The sequence below is a fragment of the Sus scrofa genome, chromosome 2, assembly GCF_054392235.1.
Source record: "Sus scrofa isolate SSC_HxYL_T2T_F1_AM1 chromosome 2, Sscrofa_HxYL_maternal_Yorkshire_Landrace_v2.0, whole genome shotgun sequence".
NCBI lineage: Eukaryota > Metazoa > Chordata > Mammalia > Artiodactyla > Suidae > Sus > Sus scrofa.
In genome coordinates, this window is record NC_139384.1 from 117,560,665 (window position 1) to 117,586,932 (window position 26,268).

Below are 26,268 nucleotides of genomic sequence, written 5' to 3' on the forward strand. Positions count from 1 at the left end.
AATACTACTCAGCCATAAAAGAGAATGAAGTAATGTCTTTCGCAGCAACATGGATGGACCTAGAGATTATCATATTAAGTGATTCAGAGAAAGACAATTATCATATGTCACTTACATATGAAATCTACAATATAATATGAATGCACTTTTTTACAAAACAGAAACAGACTCACAGACATAGAAAACAAGCTTATGGTTACCAAAGGGAAAAGAGTGAGGAGGGATAAATTAGGAGCTTGGGATCAGGAGCTATTAACTACTATCTATAAAATAGATACACAACGAGGTCCTAATATATAGCACAGGGAACTATATACAACATCTCGTAATAACCTACAATAGAAAAGAATATGAAAATAAATATGTACACACATACATACATATTCACACACACACACACACACACACATATATAACTAAATCACTTTGCTGTACACCGGAAACGAGCACAACATTGTAAATTAACTATATTTCAATTTAAAAAATGAAAAGGAATCATTAATTCAGAAAAAAAGACTTCAAGAAAGTTCTAGAGATTATAGAGAAATGTCTAAAATTTAGAATACACAGCATAAGTTTTATAATAATAGATACTGGTAGAAGAAAAGATGAGTGAACTTCTATACACAGCAACTGAAACTATCCAACATGAATTCCAGAGGAAAAAAAGATTGAAATAAAGAACATCAGTGAACTGTGCAACAACTTTACATGCCTGAAATTTGGTTATGAATAGGTTATGAATAAATTTTTTTTTGAAATTTGATGAAAATAACAAACCCACATTTCCAATAAGCTTACAGGACCTCAAACACAAGAAATATGAAAAAAAAAATTACACCAAAGCACATCATAAATAAATTTCCTAAAACAAGTGATGAAAATTGTAATAGGTACAGTAGGTACAATAACAACAGAAACAAAGTTTTCTTGTAAGGAATGATAAATCAAATATATTTAAAGTAGTGAAGGAAAAAATAGGTGAACTAGGTCGTTCTATGCTTAACAAAAATACATATTTTAATTCAAGGAAAAATAAAAACTTCTTCAAAGAACTCATTACCAACAGATATTTGCTACCAAAATTATCTAAAGTCATTGACAATAGCATCAAAAAAGTAAATAATTAACGACAAAGTTGACAAAATACATGAAAGTCCTGTACAATGAAAATGGAAAAACACCGCATAAAGACATTTAAAGAAAAATAAAAGGACAGATATATTGTGTAAATGGATTGGAAGACTAAATATTGTTTAGATGTCAATTATCCCCAGTCGATTTTAAAAATTAAATGGAAATCTAATCCACATCCTGGAACACATTTGGCAAATTATATCTTACAATGTGGATATTAAGGCAAGTGGGATTGAAAAGATAATTAAATAGTAAGAACAACTTTGAAAAAGGACAGCAAACTTGGAGGAATTATACTGCCTGATTTCAATACTTACCATAGAGATACGCTTCAAAAAAAAAAAAAAAAAAAAAAGAAAGAGGACAGTGTGTGTGAAGGGATATGTGTGTTTTCCTGTAAATTAATTCCCTATAAATTATAACGTATACAGTAGGTTCAATTAGAGATTATTTTTGCGGAGGAGAATATGCTTGTATGAGGATTCAACAGGACTTCCAATTTATTGAGAAGGTTTGACTTCTTTTACTAAAACGCTTTGTATATGTTTTTAGTAATTACAAATAAATTGAAATTAAAAATGTAAAATACTTCTCTTATAATAATTGCATTTATTTGGGAATGCAATTACCTAGCAAGATTAGATTAGGTTTTATGTTCATTTGACAGCTGATAAGGAAAAATACTAATAGCAAAGAAACCAGGTAGTATTACTGAAGGTATTTAACATGTTGGGTTACATTTCTTCCGTAAGTCACAATCAACCTGCTATGGTGGTTTCTTGAATAGATTTTAAGGCACTGAACAAAATTGTGCATAAGAAGACTGCAATTCTTGGTGATATTACATGAATATTTTACCAATTGGAAATTCTCGAGACCTCCATCAATATATTAACTGATATTGCAAATTCATTTGATATAAAAGGAGATCAGAGAGCCAGAAGAGACTCATCCTAAAATCACAAATAGGAATCTAAAGGAATGTAATTTTAACTGCCACTGATGTACTAACTTTAGTTGTGATAAGTTTTGAGTGCATAAAGTACTTTCAACTATGTTTGACTTTAATGTATGACAAGTATTTGATTCTGCTATTCATCTTGCTATATAATAACTATGCCTGAAGGCCATAAAATGCATCCTATTTTAGAGTCTGGGATATCAGTCATAAACTTAAGTTATTAAAACGCAAAGAGATAAAAGTTTCTATATAAATTATTATAATACAAAAGGGAAATGATTCCACAGCCTGGTTAGAAGATAAGCCCTACATTTGGGAATAGGCTTAGAGGGTTTAGCAGCATTGATGCATTTCACATTTCTCCTCACAGAGGAGAAACTGCCATCGAAAACCTCTGGAAAGTAAATGAGACATAGGCTTCTGCATCCAGGCATTTTAAAAAATGTTTAATTTAAAAGATTTTAAAAGCTGTTCAATTTAATTAATAAGAAATAAAAATTTTTCTTTTCTTCTATAATTTCAGCTGGGCTCCTTCCTGTTTCCTAGGAGAAGTAAAGCTTAGTGAGATATTCTTACTTTAGGGAAAGAAATTATTATAGGTTCAGAGAATGTTTGCTTTAGAGGACTCTTAGAGCTTAGTTTTCTCATTTCTATATTTTATAAATTGGAAATTAAAAGTATCTTTTCCTCAAAAGGCAGTAATTCCCCTTATTTTACCTAACCAATAATCAGGAAATCTTTGCTAACTCCAAAGTATTGCATCGTTTTCTCAGTTACATATTCAGGTGACTCATTACTCAGTCTTGAAGTACAGGAAAGGATCACCTAGAGGATTTTAGGAGCTAGTAAACATGCAGATCATAACTCAATGCAGAATATGGCTTTCATCCTTTTCTTCTGGGAACAGGTTACAGAGGATCCAGAGAACAAGAACAACATCAACAAAAAATATGCAGAGAAACAAAAAACGAGGAAAGGAGTACTGTTCCCACAAATGACCCTAGATAATCAGTACGCTATTGTTCACAACGGAAAATATATATTACAGAGGAACATGATATTCTGTGGTTTTGAATGCCATGACCATTTTTATTTTGAGATGTTTGAGTTCGGTTCTTTCAATGTTCCATAGTATATTCTTAGCTTCCATGGTAACAGATATTTATGTTCAAGAATGCCATTTGAATAAACCAATAAATACTATAATTAAAGATGATTTCAGGTGCTGCTGAGATTGTGAAATATTACACAGGGCTGGGTCAAGCATCAAGGCACATTATTGATGAGCCACCTGACCAGCATTGAGATCCTCAGAAAACTTCTTTATTAGGACAAAGCCACGCTGTGTCAGTGCTGACATAATGAAAAAGGGAATGTGAAAGGTGCTAGGCAGGATGCCTACAACTCAATTGCTAGCCACCCTCCTACACACTGTATAACTCCAACCAAAGAGCTAATGTTACTATGAGACAGAGACAGCCTCACATAAAGTAGGAAGGGAAACGCTTTTCTAAAAGAGGACATAATGGAACTGTGTGTTGTTACAAGGTAAAAACCCCATGGCAGAATAAAATAGAAAAGATTTAATTAGAATGTGCAGTCTAACTTCTTACTAACTAAAGATGCAGTTCCCAGAGAGGGGACCTAATCCCTAATTTTAGTCAAAGGGCAAATGTACAATTAAGCTAACACAAATGCCTCAGCCAATCATTTAGGAGATTTCTATTAGCCCTGGACTTCCTAACATGCCACAGCTTAATAAGAAGTTCCAACTGCACCAAATTGCTGTTTGTCAGGCTGAAAAAAGCACAGCCCGATGTACTGCTCTATAGACACTTTAGTCTGAACAGAATGTGAATATAAAAGAGTATGACATGCATAGTTTCTGGAATTTAAAACACATTTTTTCTCCTCATGCTTGAAAAATATCTCATTTATTTACAACCCCAAAATTTCCCTGCCAGCACTCTTGGAGCCACCACATACAGTAAGGCTTTGGCTACCAAATGAATTTGAAAATAAGTGCATGAAATCACAGGCTTTACTGAAAAAGCTTCCAAAGAAAGAAAGTTCTTAATTATGGGGATACTTGTGCCAGCAGCACCAGTGGCCAGAGTCTCCTGTGCTAACAAAGAAGTATTTCTAATATACAAAATTGGTAATGGGTTGAGTGATGTTGGTATACGTAGCTTGCTCCTATGAATAAGTAGCCTTATCCTTCCTGACAATGAAGTTTATATTTTTACTGGTGAATGTTCACTATCTACACTTCTCCTTGCAAAGGGCCCTTTAGGGAAAGAAAATAATGAGGCACCTTTGAAAATGAACCTGATTTAAGAAAAATGGTCTGGTCTCAGCCAATATGATGCATTGCTTCACGTCCTCCGCTCAATCAATTTAAATTTCAACTCAAATGCACTTAATTACATTTATTCAATACTTTTTAACTCCCACAATATTAAAGATGATGTCATCAAGTTTTCAGGGAATGCATAGGAAAGTAAAACAGACTCTACACTCAAGCTTCCAGTTGATAAGTAGAAATTGAAAGTTCACAAATAAAAATATCCCAAAGAAGAATATAAAACTAAACAATAGTACAAACAAAATCTCAAGAAGAATAAAAAAAAAAAAAATCAAACCCACCCAATCATGCAGATCCTACCCCGCCAACACACAACAAAAGTGGACATAGGAAAATTGGTTATTTGCTCGAAACATGCTAATATCACTTAAAATATGTCACAGAAAATCTAAAATTTTCCATTATTAGAAATGTGAAAGGTACCTCTACAGCTGCACTTATACATGAGATATAGAATTTTAAAAAGAAGTATTAAAAGTGTCATCACTTGCAGATAATATTATCATTTACTTAGAAAATCTAAAATCTAGAGTTCCCGTCATGGCTCAGTGGTTAACGAATCTGACTACGAACCATGAGGTTCTGGGTTCAATCCCTGGCCTCGCTCAGTTGGGTTAAGGATCCAGCATTGCCGTGAGCTGTGGTGTAGGTCACAGATGTGGCTCGGATCTGGCATTGCCTACAGCTCCGATTAGACCCCTAGCCTGGGAATCTCCATATGCCACAGGGGTGGCCCTAGAAAAGACAAAAAGACAAAAGACAAAAAAACAAACAAAAAAAAAAAAAAAAAAGAGAAGAAAATCTAAAATCCAACAGTGATTACAGACAAACTAGTAGAATTGCTCTGGAGTTCAAAAAGATGGTGGTTTACATATCAACATGCTGTGTATTAGCGTCAGAACTGTACCCAGAAAAAAACATTCAGTTTCACAGGCAAAATATTTCAGTTAGCTTTTTTTTGGGCAAAATCATCTGGTAGTAATTAACAAATTTCTCCAATAAGCATATTAGAAAATAGAAGTTACTCAATATTCAAGTATTTACTGAATAGTTATTGTGTCTTCTTATCTTACCAGAGCAATAGAAGTTAATTACAATATAGGAATTTGTCACTGACTCTGAAGGCCAGAGGTCTCCATCTACTTCTATTCACAGATATATGCTCAGATTAAAATCCACAGAACCTCTGTGTGGCGGCAAGGAGGAGGTAGAGACACAGACAGACAGAGGTTGAGATGGTCATTTATAACAGCTCACATTATACATTTTCTAATCAGGAACTGAAGGGACAAATCAAAAATGGATGCATTTTCACCCACTTTGTAATTATTCTTGAAAGACCATTAAACTGGGATCTCCATTTTCTTTGTAGTTTCCTTGTTATTGGCAACATTTTGTGACAAACTTCAGCTTGTCATATTATTAACTTTGGACTTCACAAAGTTAAGTCTTCTAATATAGTGATAGTCTTCTAATACAGTGATAATCGTATCACATACTTTAGGTATTCTTTAGTGGTCTTTACATTCATTTATAATTTCACATTTCTAGGCACTTAGCCAAATATAGTTAAGAGTATTATCTCTCTGGCCTAGATTTTTCTTCTTTTGCCATCCACACCATGTCTTCTCTGCCTTTTCTTTAGGTTCTGAGTTCTTATTACACATGCATCTATGCAAGAATGTTATTTTTTGCAGGGCCATTATTATAAAGCATAGCATTATTTTTAAAAAATCAGACTTCACATTCTTATTTTATTTTTTTAGGTTTTTATTTTTTCTATTATAGTTGATTTACATTGTTCTGTTGATTTCCACTATATAGCAAAGTGAGCCAGTCATACATACATATATATATATATGTTCTTTTTTTCACATTATTCTCTGTCATGTTCTATCACAAGTGACTAGATATAGTTCCCTGTGCTATACAGCACCGTCTCATTGCTTATTCACTCCAAAAGCAATTATTTTTGTATCAGTTGTATTTTTAAGATGACATTGCTTCTATTAATTACCTTGTTGCATACCTGCCACTTTCTATCTATTATAAAAGAAATATTTTATTTGTCTTTGGGTTAACCTGAAGCTTTTAATTTCTCTTACATCAATCTTCTGCTTGTTCATTCTTCTTCTTTTTTAATGAGAATTGCAACATTTATTTCAGCTTCTCTACTGTTTTGGGTTTTTTTTTTTTTCTATATTTTTTCTTTTTTGCCACACCAGCAGTATGTTGGAATCCCTGGGCCAGGGATTGGACCTATGCCGCACAGCAGCGACCAGAGCCACAGCAGTGAGAACGCAGGAGCCTCATAGGCCATCAGAGAACTCCATGCTTGCGCCTTCTGAGCTTTGTTTCTCTATCTTCTTCCATAATATATGTTTGTATGTATATATGAGAGATGATGTGAGGAAGAGAGAGAGGGAATTTTATCATGGATTTAGTCTTCTATGTCTTGCTTCTTAAAATAAGGTAGAATTAGATCTATAACACATTCACACTGAATGTAAATCCCTGATCTGGCCAGAAAGGAAGCCACCATAACAATTCCAATGTCACATTATTATAGTTAATCACTGGCTACATTGACTTAGGAATTTACTATTGCCAAATCATGGTAATTATGAAAATTTAGGGGACTTAATAATTTACCAATTCTCTCCTAAGGCTGATGCACACAACAAGCTGGAAAATGGTCAATGAATAGCACCAATTTTATTATTGGCAATACTGTGCCCATAAACTTGCAGATATAGGGATTTTGACATATTCTGTTAGAAGTAGTGGCTAGGACTTGAGGCCAAAATAAAAGTGTCTACCACTTACTCCTGACTATAAACTTTAACACCTGCTGCTGGATTTGTGGGGTTAGGAATTTACTCACCTGGATACTTGGAACATCTTGGCCTGCTTCACAAACTTGGTATCAGAGCTGCATTATGACGTTAGTGGGTCCTAGACAGTCTGTCTTCATGGCAACACAGGATTGTGTTGAATAAATATAAATATACTATATTTTATGTTAAAACATTGTCTTCAGCTAAAAGTTTATTATTTTCTTTTAATTTTAAAAGAAGCTAAAATATTTTTGTTGGTCCCTAAAAATACTGCATGACTTAAACAATGCACCTACCATCCTTAATGGATAATTCAGTCCTGCCTGCAAAAACAGAGATTAGCAATGAAGCTCTTATTAAGTTTCTGTGTTGCATTTGTTTGATTTTTTTGAGTGTAGAAAGTCTGTTTTTGAATTTTTTTTGGAATTAAAAACATTCTTAGAATATAGCTGACTTACAATATTGTGTTAGTTTCAGGTGTAGAGCAAAGCGAATCATTCCTACATATACATATACCCATTATATTTCCAATTATTTTCCCATATAGGTTATTAAAGAATATTGAGTAGATTTCCATGTTCTATAGAACCCTGTTAGTTACCTATTACATATATAGTAGCAGTATGGAACTCGTTCATTGATTATCATGTCCCAGTGGTTGTGTGGCTCTCATCCTGATACTTCATCGTAACTTCTCCCCTGAGAAGATTGTGGCTTCTCTTACAGAGAGGAGAAAAACAAGAGGATAAGAAGGGGGGAAAACTGTTATTTCCAGTTGGGAAAGCAGAGTGAAGTTTTCCTTGTTTCTATGGGAAGGTTTGCATCCTTCCTCAGAGACAGGATGATCTACTTTTGATTCTCCCCGTTTCTATAGAGCACTTCAGGCAGAACAGGTCAGACATGGTTATCATTTATATGAAAAGTGTTATGTAAGTCACATTTGACAATTTCAGATGAATGTGCATATTCTACTTTTCCTACTTTTAATACTGCTTTCCTTCAAATTACTGAATGCTGATCCCTAACATCATTTTCAACACCTGTAGGTACTTCAGCTCCACTGTGAAATTAATTGTCAAATTCTAAAGAATATTTACTGAGCCATCTCTTACACCTAGGGTTTCATTTTTAAACTCTTTAAAATGTTTGTCTCCTATTAACTGATTCTGGGTTATAGATACAAGACCAAATATTATAATGAGCGCTATCCAAGATATGGGTCTGACCATGGAACAATGCTAACTTCATTATTATGAGAGATATAGGCCAGATTACAAATCCAAAGTTAGATGGGAACCAATCTGCTGGGAGAAACAGTTAAGACCACAGAACTGTTAAAAGGGGGGAAAGATGTAATTTGATTCCAGCATAAAGTTAACACAGGTAGTTAGTATATGTCCAAAAAGCAGGTAGTTAACAGACAGCTTTAGATATACATAAATGTTTATTTATATATCTATAGTATAGATATATAATGATTTTCAGTGAGATCTAGATAATAGTTTTCAAAATAATTACCAAGTCTCCAGATAGGAACTGAGGGAATATAGTTTATAAAAGGTCACGGAAGACATCCCTCTTTGTTTTGCATGCATCCTGTATAGTCTTGAGAAAAAAATATTTTTACCTTACTACCTCTTATACCTATAATAAAGTTCTGTTCTTATCACCCCTTTTCCCTATAACATCATCTTACCATCTTAAAATGATTATCTTATCATCTTTCTTCTTGATACAACTGACCCTCTGTAATGAACTATTTATTTAACTTAATTATTATTCCTCCAATAGTCAAGTTCTTAAAGAATTGAGATTTCTGGAGAAAATTAGGTGCTATGTTCAAGTTAGCAGTGATTTCAAGTTTACAAGGTAACCTATGGGTGCTTGGATGTCACTGGCCTAAGATTAAACCTAGTCTTACACCCTCATTAGGAGTTAAAACTACATATGGAGGTTAATTAGTTGTCCTGTGAAGGGTAAAGGAAGTCTGCATCTTTCCAGTCTACTTCTATGTCACATTATAAAGCAGATATGCCTTAGAAGTTATTCAGTCTGTGGACCAATATATATTTTCTTTACTGTGAATAACCGTGCTTAGGCCAAAGCCTCCAACTTTATCTCAGTGCTTCAGAAGGACTCAATATTGTCCTCCATCTACTGTACATTTCATTATAGTAATCTCACACTTGAGAGTATATTTTTAGTTTATTAACTCATTTATTCATTCATTAGGTAAATACTTATTGAGCACTTGCTCCTTGGGGACACTGTAGGGAACAAGACTACGGGTCCCTTCCATTATGGAACTAACATAAGGAAATAGCTAAAATGAGAACAATTCACTGCTAATCATATATCCTGAGAAATGGAATGCTAGAGCACACATATTTATTTAAGCAACTTAACTACAGAAAATAATATGATGATGATGATGAAGAAGTCACTTTATACATTGCTTATATTTTCCCAGGCAAAATCATACTTATTTACCATAACCATTTAATAGATAAGAAATACAAAACTCTGGGATATCAACTTGCTGCAATTCAAGGGTCAAGAATTTATAGTTCTAGACTGAGATCCAGGCTCCCTGAGGCCAGACAATTAATATAATATACTTTGTCTTTTCACTTTCACACATAGACGTCTGGACAACAGCAACTCCACTCTACATATCCATCAAGACCGTATGCATTGAATCATCAGGTAAAGAGCACATTTCATAAAATATAGCCCTAAACAAATCAATTACTATTTGGGGGAGCCCACTTTTAGTGAAGTTACAACATTTTAGATATCACAAAAGAAAGTCAAAGGTAAAGAAATTAATGATGAATAAAATGTCTTTGGAGATTTAAAACAGTACTTTACCTCAAACAAGTGATTTGTATATTCTGAATTTCTTCTCTCATTATGAAGAACGATTTGTAAAGGATTCATTTTATGAAGCTCATTGAATCCTAAAAGTTAAAGAAATATGGTGATTTTGCTACTGAGATTTTTTCTATGTTTTCTTTATTGCTCTGATAGCACAAAAATAAGGATTTTTCTTTTCATTAATATTAATATTATCTGTATTAGTTAAAAAGTTGCTATTTTTATCTTTGGCAAAATTTCAAAATTCAACTTCTTACCTATTAAAAATAACATTTCAGTTCTCAGAATGTCTTCTTTCAAATCAGCAGGGAAAAAAAAACAATGCCTAAAAACATTACCAAGAAACTTCCTTTATCCTGCAAGCATTTAAAAATAAAAATAAAAACCTCCATTTCAAATAATAGAATTCCTCAAATTTTAGACATGGAAAATGTGATCCTATATAGCCTAAACCACCATTTACCCTCTGGTCTATTTCTGCTGAACATTTAATTGTGACCTAAATGAATGTTCTACTATTTTGAAGCCATTTTCTTTTGAACAATAATAGCAATAAGATTCAGGTGGCTGAAGAATACTCACAATAGATGGTTTCCAATTAAATAGTGGTACTCTTGAAAGCTTTTGTGTTTAGGCAGCAGGGTGGGAGTTATTTATTAGTCATATACTATCCATTCTAAAAAGAGGAGGTCAGACCATTGCATAATACACTCCCTGTTATATTTCTGCTTTTTGAAAACAGGTATGTTGAGTATCAGGACAGTGACAAAGAAAACCATTTGTAAGAAAGCATCAGGAACCTGGCGCCAATGGACGTAAAATAGAAACAGTGCATTTGCGGAAGTTTATCCCTTATTTCTGACACAGTTCTCACTGTTAGGATGTCCTCATATATTGTATGATTACTGCTTTTCACACAGTTCCAGGAAATAATCATGTGGCATCACCAAGGCATTTCTGTGCAGAAACTTATAAAGAATTCCCAGAGGTGAACACCAATAAAAGGGATGGATGACAATGGGTATAAAGGGAGACCTGTCTAGAAAAGTTAGGTCAAGTCACCTCTGGTCATGTGGCTAGAAAAAAATCAGTGCATACACCATCTCCCTTTACCATTCTTCATTCTTAATAATTTTTTTCACATTCACATGTGAAATCATTAAGACAAATGAAAAATTCTCAATTTCTCACCTGGCTTCTCATTCAGAGTAGTGAAAAAAAGCTATACTGTGTTCATTATTTGTCCAGTCAGATTCATATCCGAGCAAAATCCATGGGAGTATGTACATTTGTAAATTTTTTCCATAGTTATTTTAAAATATATAATGGTAAATAAAAATGATACCTTCAGTAGTACAAATATATAGCCATACCATAAGGTGATATTTTTATTCACATGATAAAAGAAGTGATTTCTACCATGAATAATTTTAACAAATTACTTTAAAATATTGTATATAATTCATATGTGTTTTTAAAGAGTAGCATAATTTTAATTATTTATTAATAATTATATTAGAGCAATGATTGACAACTACCATCATAAGTTGAATGCTGATATTTGATTCAAATATATTTGATCCCTTTGAACAACACTGATATACAGGAAATATGGGAAATCCTGCAAGAGTTTAGTTATTCAGAACACTTGGCAACATTTTCTCATGGTAAGTAATTCAAAATGAACTTTCTTATGTTAATAAAGGTTTTTGATCAGATACTACAGTCAGGAAAGCAATTAAAGATGAGTTAGCCATAGAAATCAGTAAGAGCAAAAATAAAGGCACTCTTCTTTTTTTAAAGGAACACACGGTTTACTTAAGGGGATTACACAGAAATACATACAATTGCAACTAAATATCTCTGTGAGAAATTCAAGGTACAGACAGTAGCAGAGAGATCAGAGGGAGAGAGCTATGAATGATGTGGGGGAAGCTCAGTGGTGGTGGATAGAGTCCCCAGCAATAGGTAAGATACATGCAAGTGAAGAGCCATGGAATCCCATTGTCAGAGGAGGTACATTGTATACAAGTACTAAAATGTGAAAGTGGATTTCACATGTACAAAAATTTAAAGAAACAGATCCTATTGACTGTAATAACCAGAGAGTTCAGATTAGGAGACAGAAAGGAAATCTGGAAATTCTGAGAAAGAAGTTCAAACTGATCTTGAATATTAAGTAGCACAACTTTTCTTGTCAAAATATTGGGTTTTATTGGTGATGATGGCAGTGGTGGTGCTGGTGGTATGTGTTGGCGTGCATTGTGTGTGTGTGTGTGTGTGTGTGTGTGTGTGTGTAAGAGAGTGACATGAAGAAAGTAATGTTTTACTATGGTCTAATTCGGCTGTAAAATGCACGATGTATTTGGATAAATCAAGAAACATTCATCCTGATAGGTGGCAAGAAGTGATAGGACCTGTACCAAGGTGGTTTCCATGTGGATAAAAAGGAAATCAAGGTAGAGATTATATTAAGAAAAAAGGACCATAAAAGGATCAGTTGTATAGAATAAAAAATATCTGTAATATGGAAATATTTTATGCCTCCATAACTTGGTGTGGGATGGCTTGTTTTGGTCTAAAAATGATGAGCTTAGCTTTATTTTGAGCTTGAAGTGAATGGAGAATGAAAGTAGATAGATCTACTAACCATGTGTAGGACAGTTTTCTTTGCAACCGTGTTTGTTGCTTACTGCTTACTTTTCAGCAACGTTTTGCTGAGCTTGCATCCCTAAACCAGCCATTGCTTGCCTAGATTCATTGGTTTTCTCTTATAATTAATGAAATATTAAAGGTGAGCATATATAAATGTTAGTTTCTTGGGGGAAAACTTCCCCTAAAAAAATACTAGATATTACAGTTCGTCACGGTCTAAGAAAGAAAAGGCTTCTATTTAGATGCTGTTTTGAATGCCGAATTCAATGACAGCTTAGGTCTACAGCAGGCAGGGTCCACCATTTATTCTCTATAGCACACAGCGTTTCAGGAAGATTTACAGGCGAGAATTCATACACTATGTTGTGGTCACAAATGTGAGGATTTCTATTAGGTTTCATAAGTCTTTCACATCTCAGAGTCTGAAATAAATGCTACTTTACTTTTCTTAGCATTTTTCTATAAATATTAATATAAACTCCTAAAACTGCAAAGAACCAAGAACGTGTCTTTGGAACTTTGTTAAGTATTTGAGGTGTGCAAATGGCTGTGTCTTGGGAAAGACTATTGCATACCTCACGACAGAAAAGAAACACCAAGTGATTAGAAAGCTAGTAAAGAATAAAAATATTCTGATCAATTTCTGGAAGCTTTGGTGAACAGAAATAGGAAGACTTTAAGAAAGACTCTAAGAGAGACCTCAGAGAATCAGCAATAGAAAAGCCCAAGTGTAGCTCTAGAAAGATGACAAAGCCCTCCTTTATCTTTATATTGTCAACAATACTTTTGAAAATACTTAGGTAGCTGAGTGCCATAAACCATGAAGTTAGGGTATACGAAATTAGTTTGGAGGGGGGAAGGTGGAACTTGAACTATGTCTATAGTATGAATATAATTAAAAGATGCATGAGAGACTAAGACACATCCAAGAAAATGTTGCAAGTGAAACACAGAGGCATATAAGTACAAGGCATGAGTCGGGGCTAATAAAGAGATCAACTGAATGAAACATCTTATCCATGAAAGGAAAATGAGATTCAACAGGGAAGTACAGTGTGACTAGATGATGTGAATTCTTTGGAATCCAGTGAAGAAATCTGGACTTTCATAGATGGAATAAGAAAAGCATAAAATATGTTTGAGAGAGAAATACGTGTTTAAGTGCTTTCAAGAGATTGTATTAAGTTGTGTTTATGATTATTCTGGTGGTAATAGGTGAAGTATTTTAAAAAGAGGCTAGATCTAGGTTATGTGAATAGGAAGCTCATAAAATAATCCAGGAGTACGTCATGAAACTTTAATGTCTCAATGATATGTACTTGAAAGTTTACTTCTGCTAATATTTTAATTTCTAGATACAAGATGATACATAGAGATATCATGAGCTTTGTAACTGGAGACATCTGGATTACATATCTTTATCCAATAATTACTGACTGAAACTCTGATCAAGTTACTTATTTTCCTGAGTTAAGAGATAATGTGTTTCTGACAGGATTGTTCAGAGATAAAATAACATTATATAACTGTGATATGGAGTCAGAGATAGAAATTATATATATATATATATATATGTATTATATATATATATGATAATAGTACAGTTCCTGACATATTTTTAGTAAAAATATTGAAACTATTGTATGCTCCTATATCTTTTATTGTCTTTAATTTAGCATCCATATGTATATTTATTTGTTTTATTTTCCTCTCAATAGCCTTTTATTTGGCAATGTGCTTAAAGTGTCTATGAATCACTTGAACAAGAAAATAATTTGAAACTATGTAAATACCATAAAATAAGGTTGTTCAGTAAAGAACAAAAAACAATTAAGCCAGAAAGGATGTATTGTGGGAGCATGCCATACATAACTGGTCAAAATGTTCATGTGAGAAAATATATTTACCTTTTGCTATTGAGGATTCTATGGATTTCTTCTAAAATCTCCTTGGGAGAACAATATTTTTTTTTTCTCATCTTAAGAAAATATCACTTCAAACATATGTCAAGAATTAGCCATATTTGGCATTTTACATACAGTATTTTTCCACGCCTTCTACGGATTTTTAAACAGTCTTTAGATCATGTGGAGATGTTTCTCAGAATACATTTGCCCTTCATAGGCAGTAAAATGCATCCCTTTATAATTCATCATTTATAAAGAACTTTACTTAGCTCTTTGTATTTCCTATTCACTAGATAAGCAGGAAGTCCAAAGAGAGTTAAGACACATTTATTTTCCTCAAAATGATATACTTTTCATATACTTATAATTTAAACCCTGGGCTCAAAGTTTCAACTATAATGTGCTAGAAAAAGGCATTTTAAGAGATGGCTATTAAAGTCTTTGGTTCTATATGACTATCATATTGAACAATTTCTACACTCCCAACACAACCATTTCCACACTCCCAACACAACCATTTCCTGCTTCTTTTCTCATTTTCAGTGACAGACTCATCTCAATCCAGAACTCAGAGTCTCTGACAGTCTAACTTTTAATATCTCTTCCATTCTTACCGTCTCTATAATCTAAACCAAATTACTTAAACCCACCTAGAATACTGACTACTAGTGCTACGTCAAACTTAATGTATATAAAAATCCTTCCAAAATGCTCATCATCTTTAGACAAGGCAAGAATGGACTAATCTCTTATGACCAAAATTTTAAATAATTTTTGGATGCCTACAGGCCTCCTTGCTTATAATAGTTTTAATGGTAGTAAGAATAATATTTAATAACAATTTTATTTTAGTGATTTACCTGTGGAAATTAATTCAATCCAGGCCACAAATTGGAATCAATATGAAAGTTAGATATTATTATTAATTTCTATTCACAAGGAAATTAGAGTCCAAGAATTTGAGAGATATGTAATATTAAGCTTAGTAGCTCCATTTATGGTTCTATCTGCATAGCCAAACAGTGAACCTGGCTTTCACATCTTTGTTGTATTGTTTGAACCAAAGCATTAGCCTCAGTTTTGAAAAGAAAAACTCATTCACTGAGCTTAGCTCCCTTCAGGAGAGAAAAGGTTTTGCAAGGTTATGGTATAAACTATAATGAAGGAGCAGCTGAAGTTTACCATAGTTACTCAATGATCTTAAACAGTGACCATATAGCATATTTTCAGATCTAAGTGTTTTGCTTCTTGGTCATACTTCAATATATACAATATATCCTCCTTGCCTTGCCCCTGTCCTTGATCTGTGGCTTGGGCTTTCAATGGATTTGTGATGGAGGGAGCTCTTACCTTATAGTTGTTAACCTCATTTTATTTGCTGGATTCCATTTTCTGTTCATTAAAAGCAGACCTCTTATTTTACTTTAAAATGTCTTTGTCTCTATTACAAAAAATAATCTAAATATTATATAATTACTAATAATCTATTCATTTAGTGTTGTACCATGACTTCGAATTTCCATCTACATTATCTTGAGAGTACCAGTACCCTAACTAAATTATGCATTCTTCTTGAAGGGAGTACCCAACATCTCTCAATTCTTTGTAATTCTGCTAATAAAGATCCTTCTACCTCAGTTCTCAATTATTCATGCCACCTTGCTAAAAAAATCCTAATATAGACCCTAGGGATATAGATAATGATATATCCAGATGAGGTGCACTGTCTCCTAGATCCTCAAAGATATTTTATGCAAGTTGCCTTGAAAATGTACGAACGATTTGGAATACAGGGGAGTTGAGGCTTAAAGTGGTAAAGTAAAAGATTTTGCTTGGCTAATTTATGAAAGATTCAATCATGAAAATCATAGAAGAGCTTTCTTCATTTCTTCCATATCCTATTTGCTCTTAACATAATGTCAAACTTCACCATCCACTGTTAATTCAAAAAATATACAAACCAGATATCTGAAAGACATTAACTAGTAAAATGATAATAGAAATCTATCACAACATCCTGCAAAAATCATTTGAACCTACCTTTATCCATTATCTTTCAATCCGTCATACACATTTCTTTTTTGTTAGAAGGTGGCTGGTTACTCATTCTAATACGCTATTGGAATTAAGCAGGATCATTTCAGATACTTCTCTAAGTATCTAAAATTTATAAGGCATCTCGCATAGTTTCACAATAAGCAGTTTCTTTATCCCTACCCCATGGAAAGTTTCATTATGTTCAGATCACTTTACATTGGCTATATATTAATATTTCAACATCTTCAAAGTAATTTAGTTATACCATACCTTAATATTTAGCCTGACCAGGAAAATCCTCTGAACTGTGCAGAAAACACTAGCTCTCTTGTGGAATTTTCCACATTCTAGACCACAGATTTGAGTTACTGGTTATGGAAGTTGATAGCACATGGTTTGGCTTGGGTAAATCTAAATTTAAATCCCAACTCAAACTTATCTAATATTTCTCTAATTCTTAGTGGCCCAACTGTTTTACCTGTAAAATAGATATAACTACTTAAATCTAAGATTTCTTGAAAGCAGCAAATGAAGGAACATATGTAAAGACACTTGGCATTCCTGGAATACAGAGTTAATAATAAACAAGAAAAATAATAATCATCATTACATTTGTATATTCATTGAGAGAACATATAGATAAAATTTCTGTTGTGTCACTCACTAATTTCACGAGTTGTAAATTAAGGGATCCTGGTTTAATAATACACGTATAACACTTCTCATTTATTTTAACAATATAGTTTTTGTGAAATCATATGTAAGTATTTCAAAAGATTTTTTTTCTTATTTATATACCTTTATCTTTTGTAGAACTGTGGAGGCTGCTTTGCACATACTAGGGCTTTAGTAATGAAATAATGAAAAGATGACTATTTGGTTAAATAAACATTTAAGAAACATACCAAATTTTGTAAAATATTTCAATGAAATCCTTAGTAAAATATAATGCATTGTTTTTTGATATAAAGAATCTTTCATTAAATATCATTTCATTTATTGAATATAAAATTCAGAGATAAAATGATTCCACCATTGAATCATTTTTTAATGGTATCTTTAGCAGTCTTGTGACCATTAACAATCATTAGTATTAATGTGAGTTTCTAAGGCATGTTGGAAATACACACATACATAGCAAATGGCTTACTTTAAACATGATGGATATGCAAAAATAAAATTACATCTCTTGTCTTTAAAGATATGTTTGAAGTTTCCACATCATTAAAATGGTATAATATTCTTTATCGTGCTTAAGACTACCCTTGAAAAAAATAGCAATGGACTTTAACTTTGTTTGATTATAATCTGGAGAGACATATATGAAGTGGAGTTTTTTTAGTTGTTTTAGTTTTTGACATATACATAAAACAGAGAGAGGGAGAGAGAGAAAAGAACAATAAGGAGAATGTTAAAATTATGTAACAGATATGTAAAAGATAATATATGGAGGAGAAACAAAAGCATAAATTTAATTTCAAATATTGATAAAGTGTTATCCTAAACAACCCAGAACTTACATATTGTTAATATTTCATATTGAAAATATTTGCAGTTCTATGATTCAGCTAATTTTACTGAATCATAGAACTATTTTGTATATTTGAGCCTAAAAGATAGCATGTAGAATATAAACATTACTATAGCAGGAAAAAAAGACAATTTGGTACAAATAGTGAGTATAACTAATTATTTGTAGATAGTGAGAGTGTATCTGGGAGGCAAAGTGGAAAAACGTGCATCTTTCTAAGTAAAATGTTGAATTCTAAAATACTTTATGTTACAGTGCACATACAAAATGAATTTTCCAACTATAAATATAAGTAAATAAAGTAATATGTATCATATACTTTCTGATTAAAATATTTCTCTTCTATTTTTAGAGGTACAGCTGTATATCACACTGAACTATTATCAAAGCAATAAAGGCAATATGACCAATGCAGATTTACGATCTTGATGAAGACAATATTGCAGCAGGAAAAAAATCATCTTTCATACTGAGCAAACAACCATCATTTAATTGTTGTATTAGTTAAGTAATAACAGGAATTAAAAAATCATTTAAATTTAAGTTATTAGTGAAAAGACTGGAAAAATAGAGCTTTGAAAGTTCAAAGGAGAAATCAAGGTGACTATCACAATAAGTAATTCACTTTTAACACATAAGTTCAATGATATTCAGAAAGAATTAGAAAGAAAAGGACTTCAAAGGTCTCATAAGCATAAAGAAGTCAAAGAAGGTCAATCTTGAAACAGCTGCTGGAGGGGATCAGAGAGATAAAACTTAAACCTTGTAATTACTGTTAGAAAATTAAAGGAATAAAAATGGCCAACATCAAATCAAAAGCTTTCAAAGTGGAAGAGGAGATTCCTGAGAAACAGCAATAAAATCTGTACAGACTTAGTGATCAGAATTTATATTAAAAGATGATTAAAGAAAAAATAGCCTTTATCAATGTTATCCAGAAAGTCTGAAAAATCATTCAGATTAAGTGGTAAATGACAGAAAACAGGAAAAATTACTTCCTGGGTCGTGGAAAATTAAAAACCTTGAGAAAGATAAATAAAATTCTGAATCTGAACTCTATCAAGATCCAGACCAAGGACGAGCTCTTGATGGAGCAAATTCAATTGAGGCAGTTATGATTCTGTGGACCAGTGACCAAGTACATCAGAAAAATTTTAATTTATGTGGTTCTTTGAGACAGCAATTGGTATATTATTCTCACTAATCAAGTATACTAACTATGAATCAAAATGTTTTTCTACTTTATAAATAAATTCTACAAGAAAGCATTCATCTCCATAAGAATTTAGTCATAGTTAATAAAAAACCAATAAGCAGTGTGAATCCACTCTGATAAAAATTAATTACTGATTAAACAAATAAATGGGGGAGAAGAGAATCCATTTCCCTGTGCATCGGAACACAAGAATTTCAAATAATTTACATACATATTCCGTACTCAAGGAAGTAGAGCAAAACTCCCCATCCTTTAAGGGTGGGCTGTGCAAAGAGACTTCCTTTCAAAGAAGGAATGGGGGAGAGGAGAGTAATTTTTTAGGAGAGAAACCTGACATAACACTAAGTCAGAAAATATCAACATCATCAGTGTTAAATTATATTGATTGTGTGTACCTTTGATAAGATGTGAGGAGAATGGCACTTGACCTCTGTGCTCTTCCTTGCAAAACCCATAGTCACAGTTTAATCAAGAAGAAAATATTATGCAAATTCAGGGACATTCTATAAAATAACTGGCCAGTACTCCTTAAGTTTTCAAAATCATCCAAAACAAGAAAAGTCTGAGAAACTGTTGCAACCAAGAAGAGCCTAAGGACATAGGACAACTAAATTTAATGTGCTATTCTCAGTGGGATCCTGGAACAGAAAAAGGATTGAGGTAAAACCTAAGGAAAACTGAAAAGAGTATGGATATAAAAACAAACAAAAAAACAAAAAAACCTTATCAGGATGATATTAAAAATTGTATAATACAGCTTCATTTTTTAAAAAAACTATTCACATTGGGAGCTTGGGGTTAATAGATGCAGACTATTGCCCTCGGAATAGATTAGCAATGAGATCCTGCTGTGTAGCACTAGGAACTGTGTCTAGTCACTTATGATGGAACATGATAATGTGAGAAAAAAGAATGTATACATGTATGTGTAACTGGGTCACCATGCTGTACAGTAGGAAAAAAAAAATAAAAGGTAAAAAAAAAGAAAAACTATTCACATACAGGGAATTACTATCTATAAATCTTAGAAATGAGGCTATGGCCAAAAGGTGATATTATACTCGAATTGCAGATGTCTCTGATTCCACAATTATATATTCACTTTAGGTTGTCTGCCAATATAATGATAATAAAGCATATCAGTAGAATCTTCACTCTGTGAAAATGGAGAGTCAAAAACTGTGAATTCAAAGTAGAGTGGATTATAAGCACACAATTTTTGTCACTTGTCTTTGGCTTGTATTTAAAATGATTTAAACAAACAGTAATTCACAAATATGGTGTGGCGGGTTCAAAATTTGTTAATAATATTCTTTATACCGGGTGAGAAAATATATGAAGTTTTTACATACATGTTTAACAGAACTGCTTCCAGAAAATAACTCAAACTATACACACATACACATACATAAATACACATACATTCATTTACATATATGTATATAAAGATTTTGCCTTCAATTTTTAGCACATGATTCTGCTAACCATTAGCCACTTTAGCAAAACTGCTACTGTGGAAAGTACGTTTATCCTTATATTTGATAGTGGGGTTCTGTGATAAATACACTAAGCATACTTTCATATTGATGCTATTAAATTTCAAGGTGTTAGTACACACCAGTAATCGTATGTAAAATAACATAAGAAAAAACAGAGTTAGAATATCTTTTCCAGAGTAAAGTTGATATAACAGAAAGGATTTTACCTTTGTGAACTTGAGTAGAGGAAAATTATCACATAAAACAAAGTAGTATTTAAATAAAATGTGCTAGGATAAACTTCTATAAATAAACACTTTAACACAAAGTTACAAATGTTTTCCCTGAAAAAAATTTTCTAAAAAATCAATAAAAATTTTAGTTTTGAAGAAAATAGTCAATTACTACAAAAGCAATATATCAAGTTTAAAATCATTTATGAGCTTGATAGATCAGACATATTGTATCTCATAGAAAGTATTTCCTAAAAATACTAATAACTATAATGCTACTTCTCTATCAAGCCAAACTCATCTTTCCAATGATTTACTGTAACAGCATTCTAAGTGTCCCTACTTCCATATTTGCCTTCATACAACCTATAGCAACCAGAGTGATCTTGGTAAAATAGTAGATCATTTGACATCTCTACACAAAACTATCTGATGGCTACCTGCTTCTCTCAGAATAGAGGCCTCCTTATAAAGCCTAGAAGGCCACATGGGCACTGGCCCTTTCTTAATTCTGTGAGAGCTACCATCTCTCTTTCAATCCTCTCCTTCTCATTCCTTTTGCTCCATCTATAATGAATATATGGATGAATCTGGTCCTTTTTGAATAATCTTCATTGAGAAATCTAAAATGGGAGTTATTAGAACCCTGGAAGGAAAACTGAAGAAAGTGATGTATTGAGGTAGAAGATGTATTAAATAACATATATTTAAGATCAAATTTTAATGAAAATCAATTCAGCAACACAAGAACCAAGGGAATTTTACAACCAGGATAAGCCGATGTGTGCGGTATTCAGACAAGCAAGGAATCTTCCAGGCCCTAGATTCCACCCATTCAAAATTGAGTGTATGCAGGGAAAAGGTATTAAGAGGATAGGTTCTAAAGTCATACTTCCTAGCTTGGAATTCCTGCTTCTTTCCTTTAATATCAATATGAACAAGATATTTTATTTTACTTTGATTCCATCAAGTCTTCACATGGGAAATGGTAACACTGATTAGCTCATAATTTTATGGGACATTGAAATTTGTATAGTGATTCCAACAGTGACTATCTTTGTCAGGTTTTGCTATCATTCCTAGACTTATTTTATAAAAATAAATGGAATATTTTATTTCCATTTGTTGTAGGTGTCCCATCATCTGTTTTGTAGATAGATTCAGTTGTGCTATATTTTAGATCCCACATATAAATGATATCACATGGTATTTGTATTTCTGTGTCTTACTTCGCTTAGTATGAGAATCTGCAGTTGCATCCATGATGCTGCAAGTGTCATTATTTCATTCTTTTTTATGCCTGAGTAGTATTCTACTGTGTATATGTACCACAGCTTAATGCATTCATCTGTCGAAGGACATTTAGGTTGCTTTCTTGTCTTGGCTGTTGTGAATAGTGATGCAATGAACATAGAAGTGCATGTATCTTCTTGAATTATAGTTTTGTCCAGGTATATGCCCATGAGTGGAATTGCACGTCATATGTCAGTTCTATATTCATTTTTCTGAGGTACTTCTGTACTGTTCTCCATAACAGCTATACCAATTTACATTCCCACCAACAGTGTAGGAAGGTTCCCTTTTCTTCACACCTTCTCCAGCATCTGTTATTTGTAGACTATTAAAGATGGCCATTCTGACCAGTATGAGGTGACACCTCTTTGTAGTTTTGATTCGAATTTCTCTAATAATTAGTGATGCTGAGCATTTTTTCATATGTCTACTGGCCATTTGTACATCTTTTTTGGAGAAATGTCTAAGTCTTCAGTGCGTTTTTCAACTGGGTTTTTTGTTTTTCATTGTTGTTGAGTTGGATGAGTTGTTTGTATATTTTGGAGATTAAGCCCTTGTTGGGTGCATCATTTTTAACTGTTTTCTCCCATTCCATAGGTTGTCTCTTTGTTTTTTTTATGGTTTCCTTTGCTGTGCAAAAGCTTGTAAGTGTGATTAGTTCCAATTTGTTTATTTTTGTTTTTATTTCTACTGTCTTGAGAAACTGACCTAAGAAAACATTTGTAGGAGCTCCTGTCATGGCTCAGCGATTAACAAACCTGATCAGGATCTATGGAGACATAGGTTTGATCCAGGGTCTTGCTTGGTGGGTTAGAGATCTGGTGTTGCAATCAGCTTTGGTGTAGTTCACAGACAGAGCTCAGATTGTGAGCAGCTGTGGCTCTGGCACAGGCCAGTGGCTGTGGCTCCAATTCAGCCCCTAGCCTGGTAACCTCCATATGTCGTGGGTACAGTCCTAAAAAGACAAAGAAAAAAAAAATCTGTACCGTTTATGTTAGAAAGACTTTTTATTGACATTCTAAACATTTTGTCCTGTCATATACCATGGCTTTCTAGTAAGTCTATTAAGTCCTCTTTTTATTGCAGAGAAGTTCTCTAAAAATACATCTTTAATATTTGGTTTCTTCAAGTTTTTTTTTTTGAGGGAGTTCCCTAATTATGTAAACATATTAAATTTCCTTTAGATTCATTGCAATTTTTAACCCATAATTTATTTGTATTACATGTGATTTGAGTACTTCCTATGCTCTTTCTGGACCAAAATAAGACAGAAATATCATGAATCAATAAAATTAAACATTAGCAACAGACCCAAAAGTGATCACAAAAATGATGTTTAGCAGGTAATTATTTTAAAATAATAAAAGTCAATTTATTAAAAAGTAGTATTGATTCAAAATATTTAAAGCAAAAACTTGACAGAATTGAAAGGAGGGGAGAAAAGGCAAGTCCACAATTAATGTAGGAGATTTTAGCACTTTTTAATAAGTATAGAAAAAGAGAAAAAATTAGTAAGAATATAAAAGTTAAGAAGAATGGAAGTAACAGATTTGGACTAATCAGCATATGTAGAACAGTGCAACACAAAAGGCAGAAAAACATATACATACATATACATAAATATTTTTAAATAGCAAATCATTCTTTTCAAATACATATAAATTATTTTATAAATATTGGCTATATTGGTGGGCAAATGACAGAATTTTTAAAGTAGAAAGCAAAAACAGTCAATGACAAAAGAAAATCAATTAACAAAAAGTTAAATTAAGAAATATACAAGTACCTGAATGAATGTAGAACAGTATACTTCTAAATATGATTTAAGAAAGAAATCTCAAAGGAGGAGTTCCTTTCATGGCTCAGCAGTTAATGAACCTGACTAGGATCCATCAGGATGTGGGTTCAATCTCTGGCCTCCCTCAGTGGGTTATGGATCCTGTATTGCTGTGGCTGTGGCATAGGCTGGCAGCTGTAGCTCTGATTCAACCCCTAGCCTGGGATCTTCCATATGTCGCAGGTGCGGCACTAAAAAGCATAACACGCAAAAAAAGAAAGAAATATCAAAGAAAATAAGAAAATATTTTGTATTGAAAGATAATGAAGATGTGACCATATAAAAACATATGGGATATAGCTAAAATAAATAGGGAAATATTTGTCTTTATGTTAGATAAAAGGCTAGAATTAAATCATTTATGTGTGAAAGTAAAGGATAGAAATGAACAAGAAATCAAAGTATAGAAAGTAGTAATAAATAAAATAACAGAAATCAGTAAATTCAAAACAGATGTGCAATAGATAAAATTCACCAAAGAAAGGTTAACATTAATTCTTCAGGAATATTAATAAAATTGATAAACTCCTAGCAAGATTGATCAATAATAAAAGTATTAAATTTCTCATATTAAAAATGAAAGAAGTAGACCTCACTATAAATTATACATAATGAAAACAATAGAATAACATAATCATGACTTGGTGCAAATGAATTTGCTCATCTAAATGAAATGGAGAAATTCCTTGAAAAACAGAATTTGTTGAATCTAACAATAGAAAAATCTCAATATTATTATATTCATTGGAGATATAAGTGCTATTTTCATTTTTGTTTATTCATCAGGTTTACTGCTGTATAATTTATGTAAAATAAACTAAAACCCTTTAAAGTTTACAATTGAATGAGCTTTAAGAAATGGCAAATCCTTTGCCAAATTCAATCACCCCCCCAAATTTTCTCATGCCTCTTTGCAATCCATCATTTCCTCTCCTTCTGACCCCAAGCAAGTAATGATCTCGTTTTTGTCACAATAGATTAATTTCCTTTTCTAGAAATTTACATTAATGGAACCCAACTTTATGTACCCTTCTTGTCTGGATTACATCATTCAGCATAATAACTTTTAGATCATCCGTATTCTATCAGTAGTTTGTTCCTCTGTTGCTAAAGAGTATCCATTCAACTGTGGTAAATGTCACGTCTTGATACAGTTATCTACTATTGGTTGTCTAGTTATTTCCAATTTGGAGCTGTTATGAATAAAGCTCCTAACACAAATTGTATCTGAATCATTCTCTGAAATACTCCTTTTCTTTGTTACCAGGACTTAAGGAGAAATGGATAGTATAGTGGATTTAAGCTTACTTTTAAAAATTCTGTCAGTTTTTCACTGTTTTTAACATTTTCATTCATGCTAGCAGTATCTGAGAGTTCCAGTTACATTGTTTTATCACCAATTTTGATATATTTTTTTGTCTTTTGTCGTTTTAGGGCTGCACCTGTGGCACATGGAGGTTCCCAGGCTAGAGGTTGAATTGGAGCTGTAGCAGTAGGCCTACACCATAGCCACAGTAGCAGTCTGCGACCTACACCACAGCTCACGGCAATGCCAGATCCTTAACCCACTGAGCAAGGCCAGGGATCAAACTGCAACCTCATGGTTACTAACTGGGTTTGTTAACCACTGAGCCATAACAGGAACTCTGATATTTTTTAAAAGCCCTTCAATTTTTGCTCATTTTAATGAGTTTGTAGTGATCTCATTATAGTTTTAACTTTTAGTTCCCTTACAACTGATGATGAGCATCTTTGTGCTTACTGGCTTACTGTACATCTACTTGGTAAGTTTCTATTCAAATCTTTTGCACAGTTTAAAACTGGGCTATTTATCTTCTTATTGGATTGCAAGTGTTCTTATATATTCTGGACCCCAGCCCTCTGACAAAGTACTTCTCTGGCAG

At 32.8% G+C, this 26,268-nt stretch overlaps 1 long non-coding RNA gene across 2 annotated transcripts in view; it reads right to left on the reverse strand.

Annotated features, from left to right (window-relative positions):
- LOC146405655 (uncharacterized) overlaps positions 1–26,268 on the reverse strand; it is a 100,574-nt gene that overhangs the window by 17,631 nt on the left and 56,675 nt on the right. The window contains exon 2 of one of the 2 annotated variants that reach the window (XR_014839209.1): positions 6,598–10,260. The exons of the other annotated variant lie outside the window; for it this stretch is intronic. This is a non-coding gene — a long non-coding RNA (uncharacterized LOC146405655). Of the gene's footprint in view, positions 1–6,597; positions 10,261–26,268 lie in introns of those variants that run through there. 2 annotated transcript variants of the gene reach the window in all.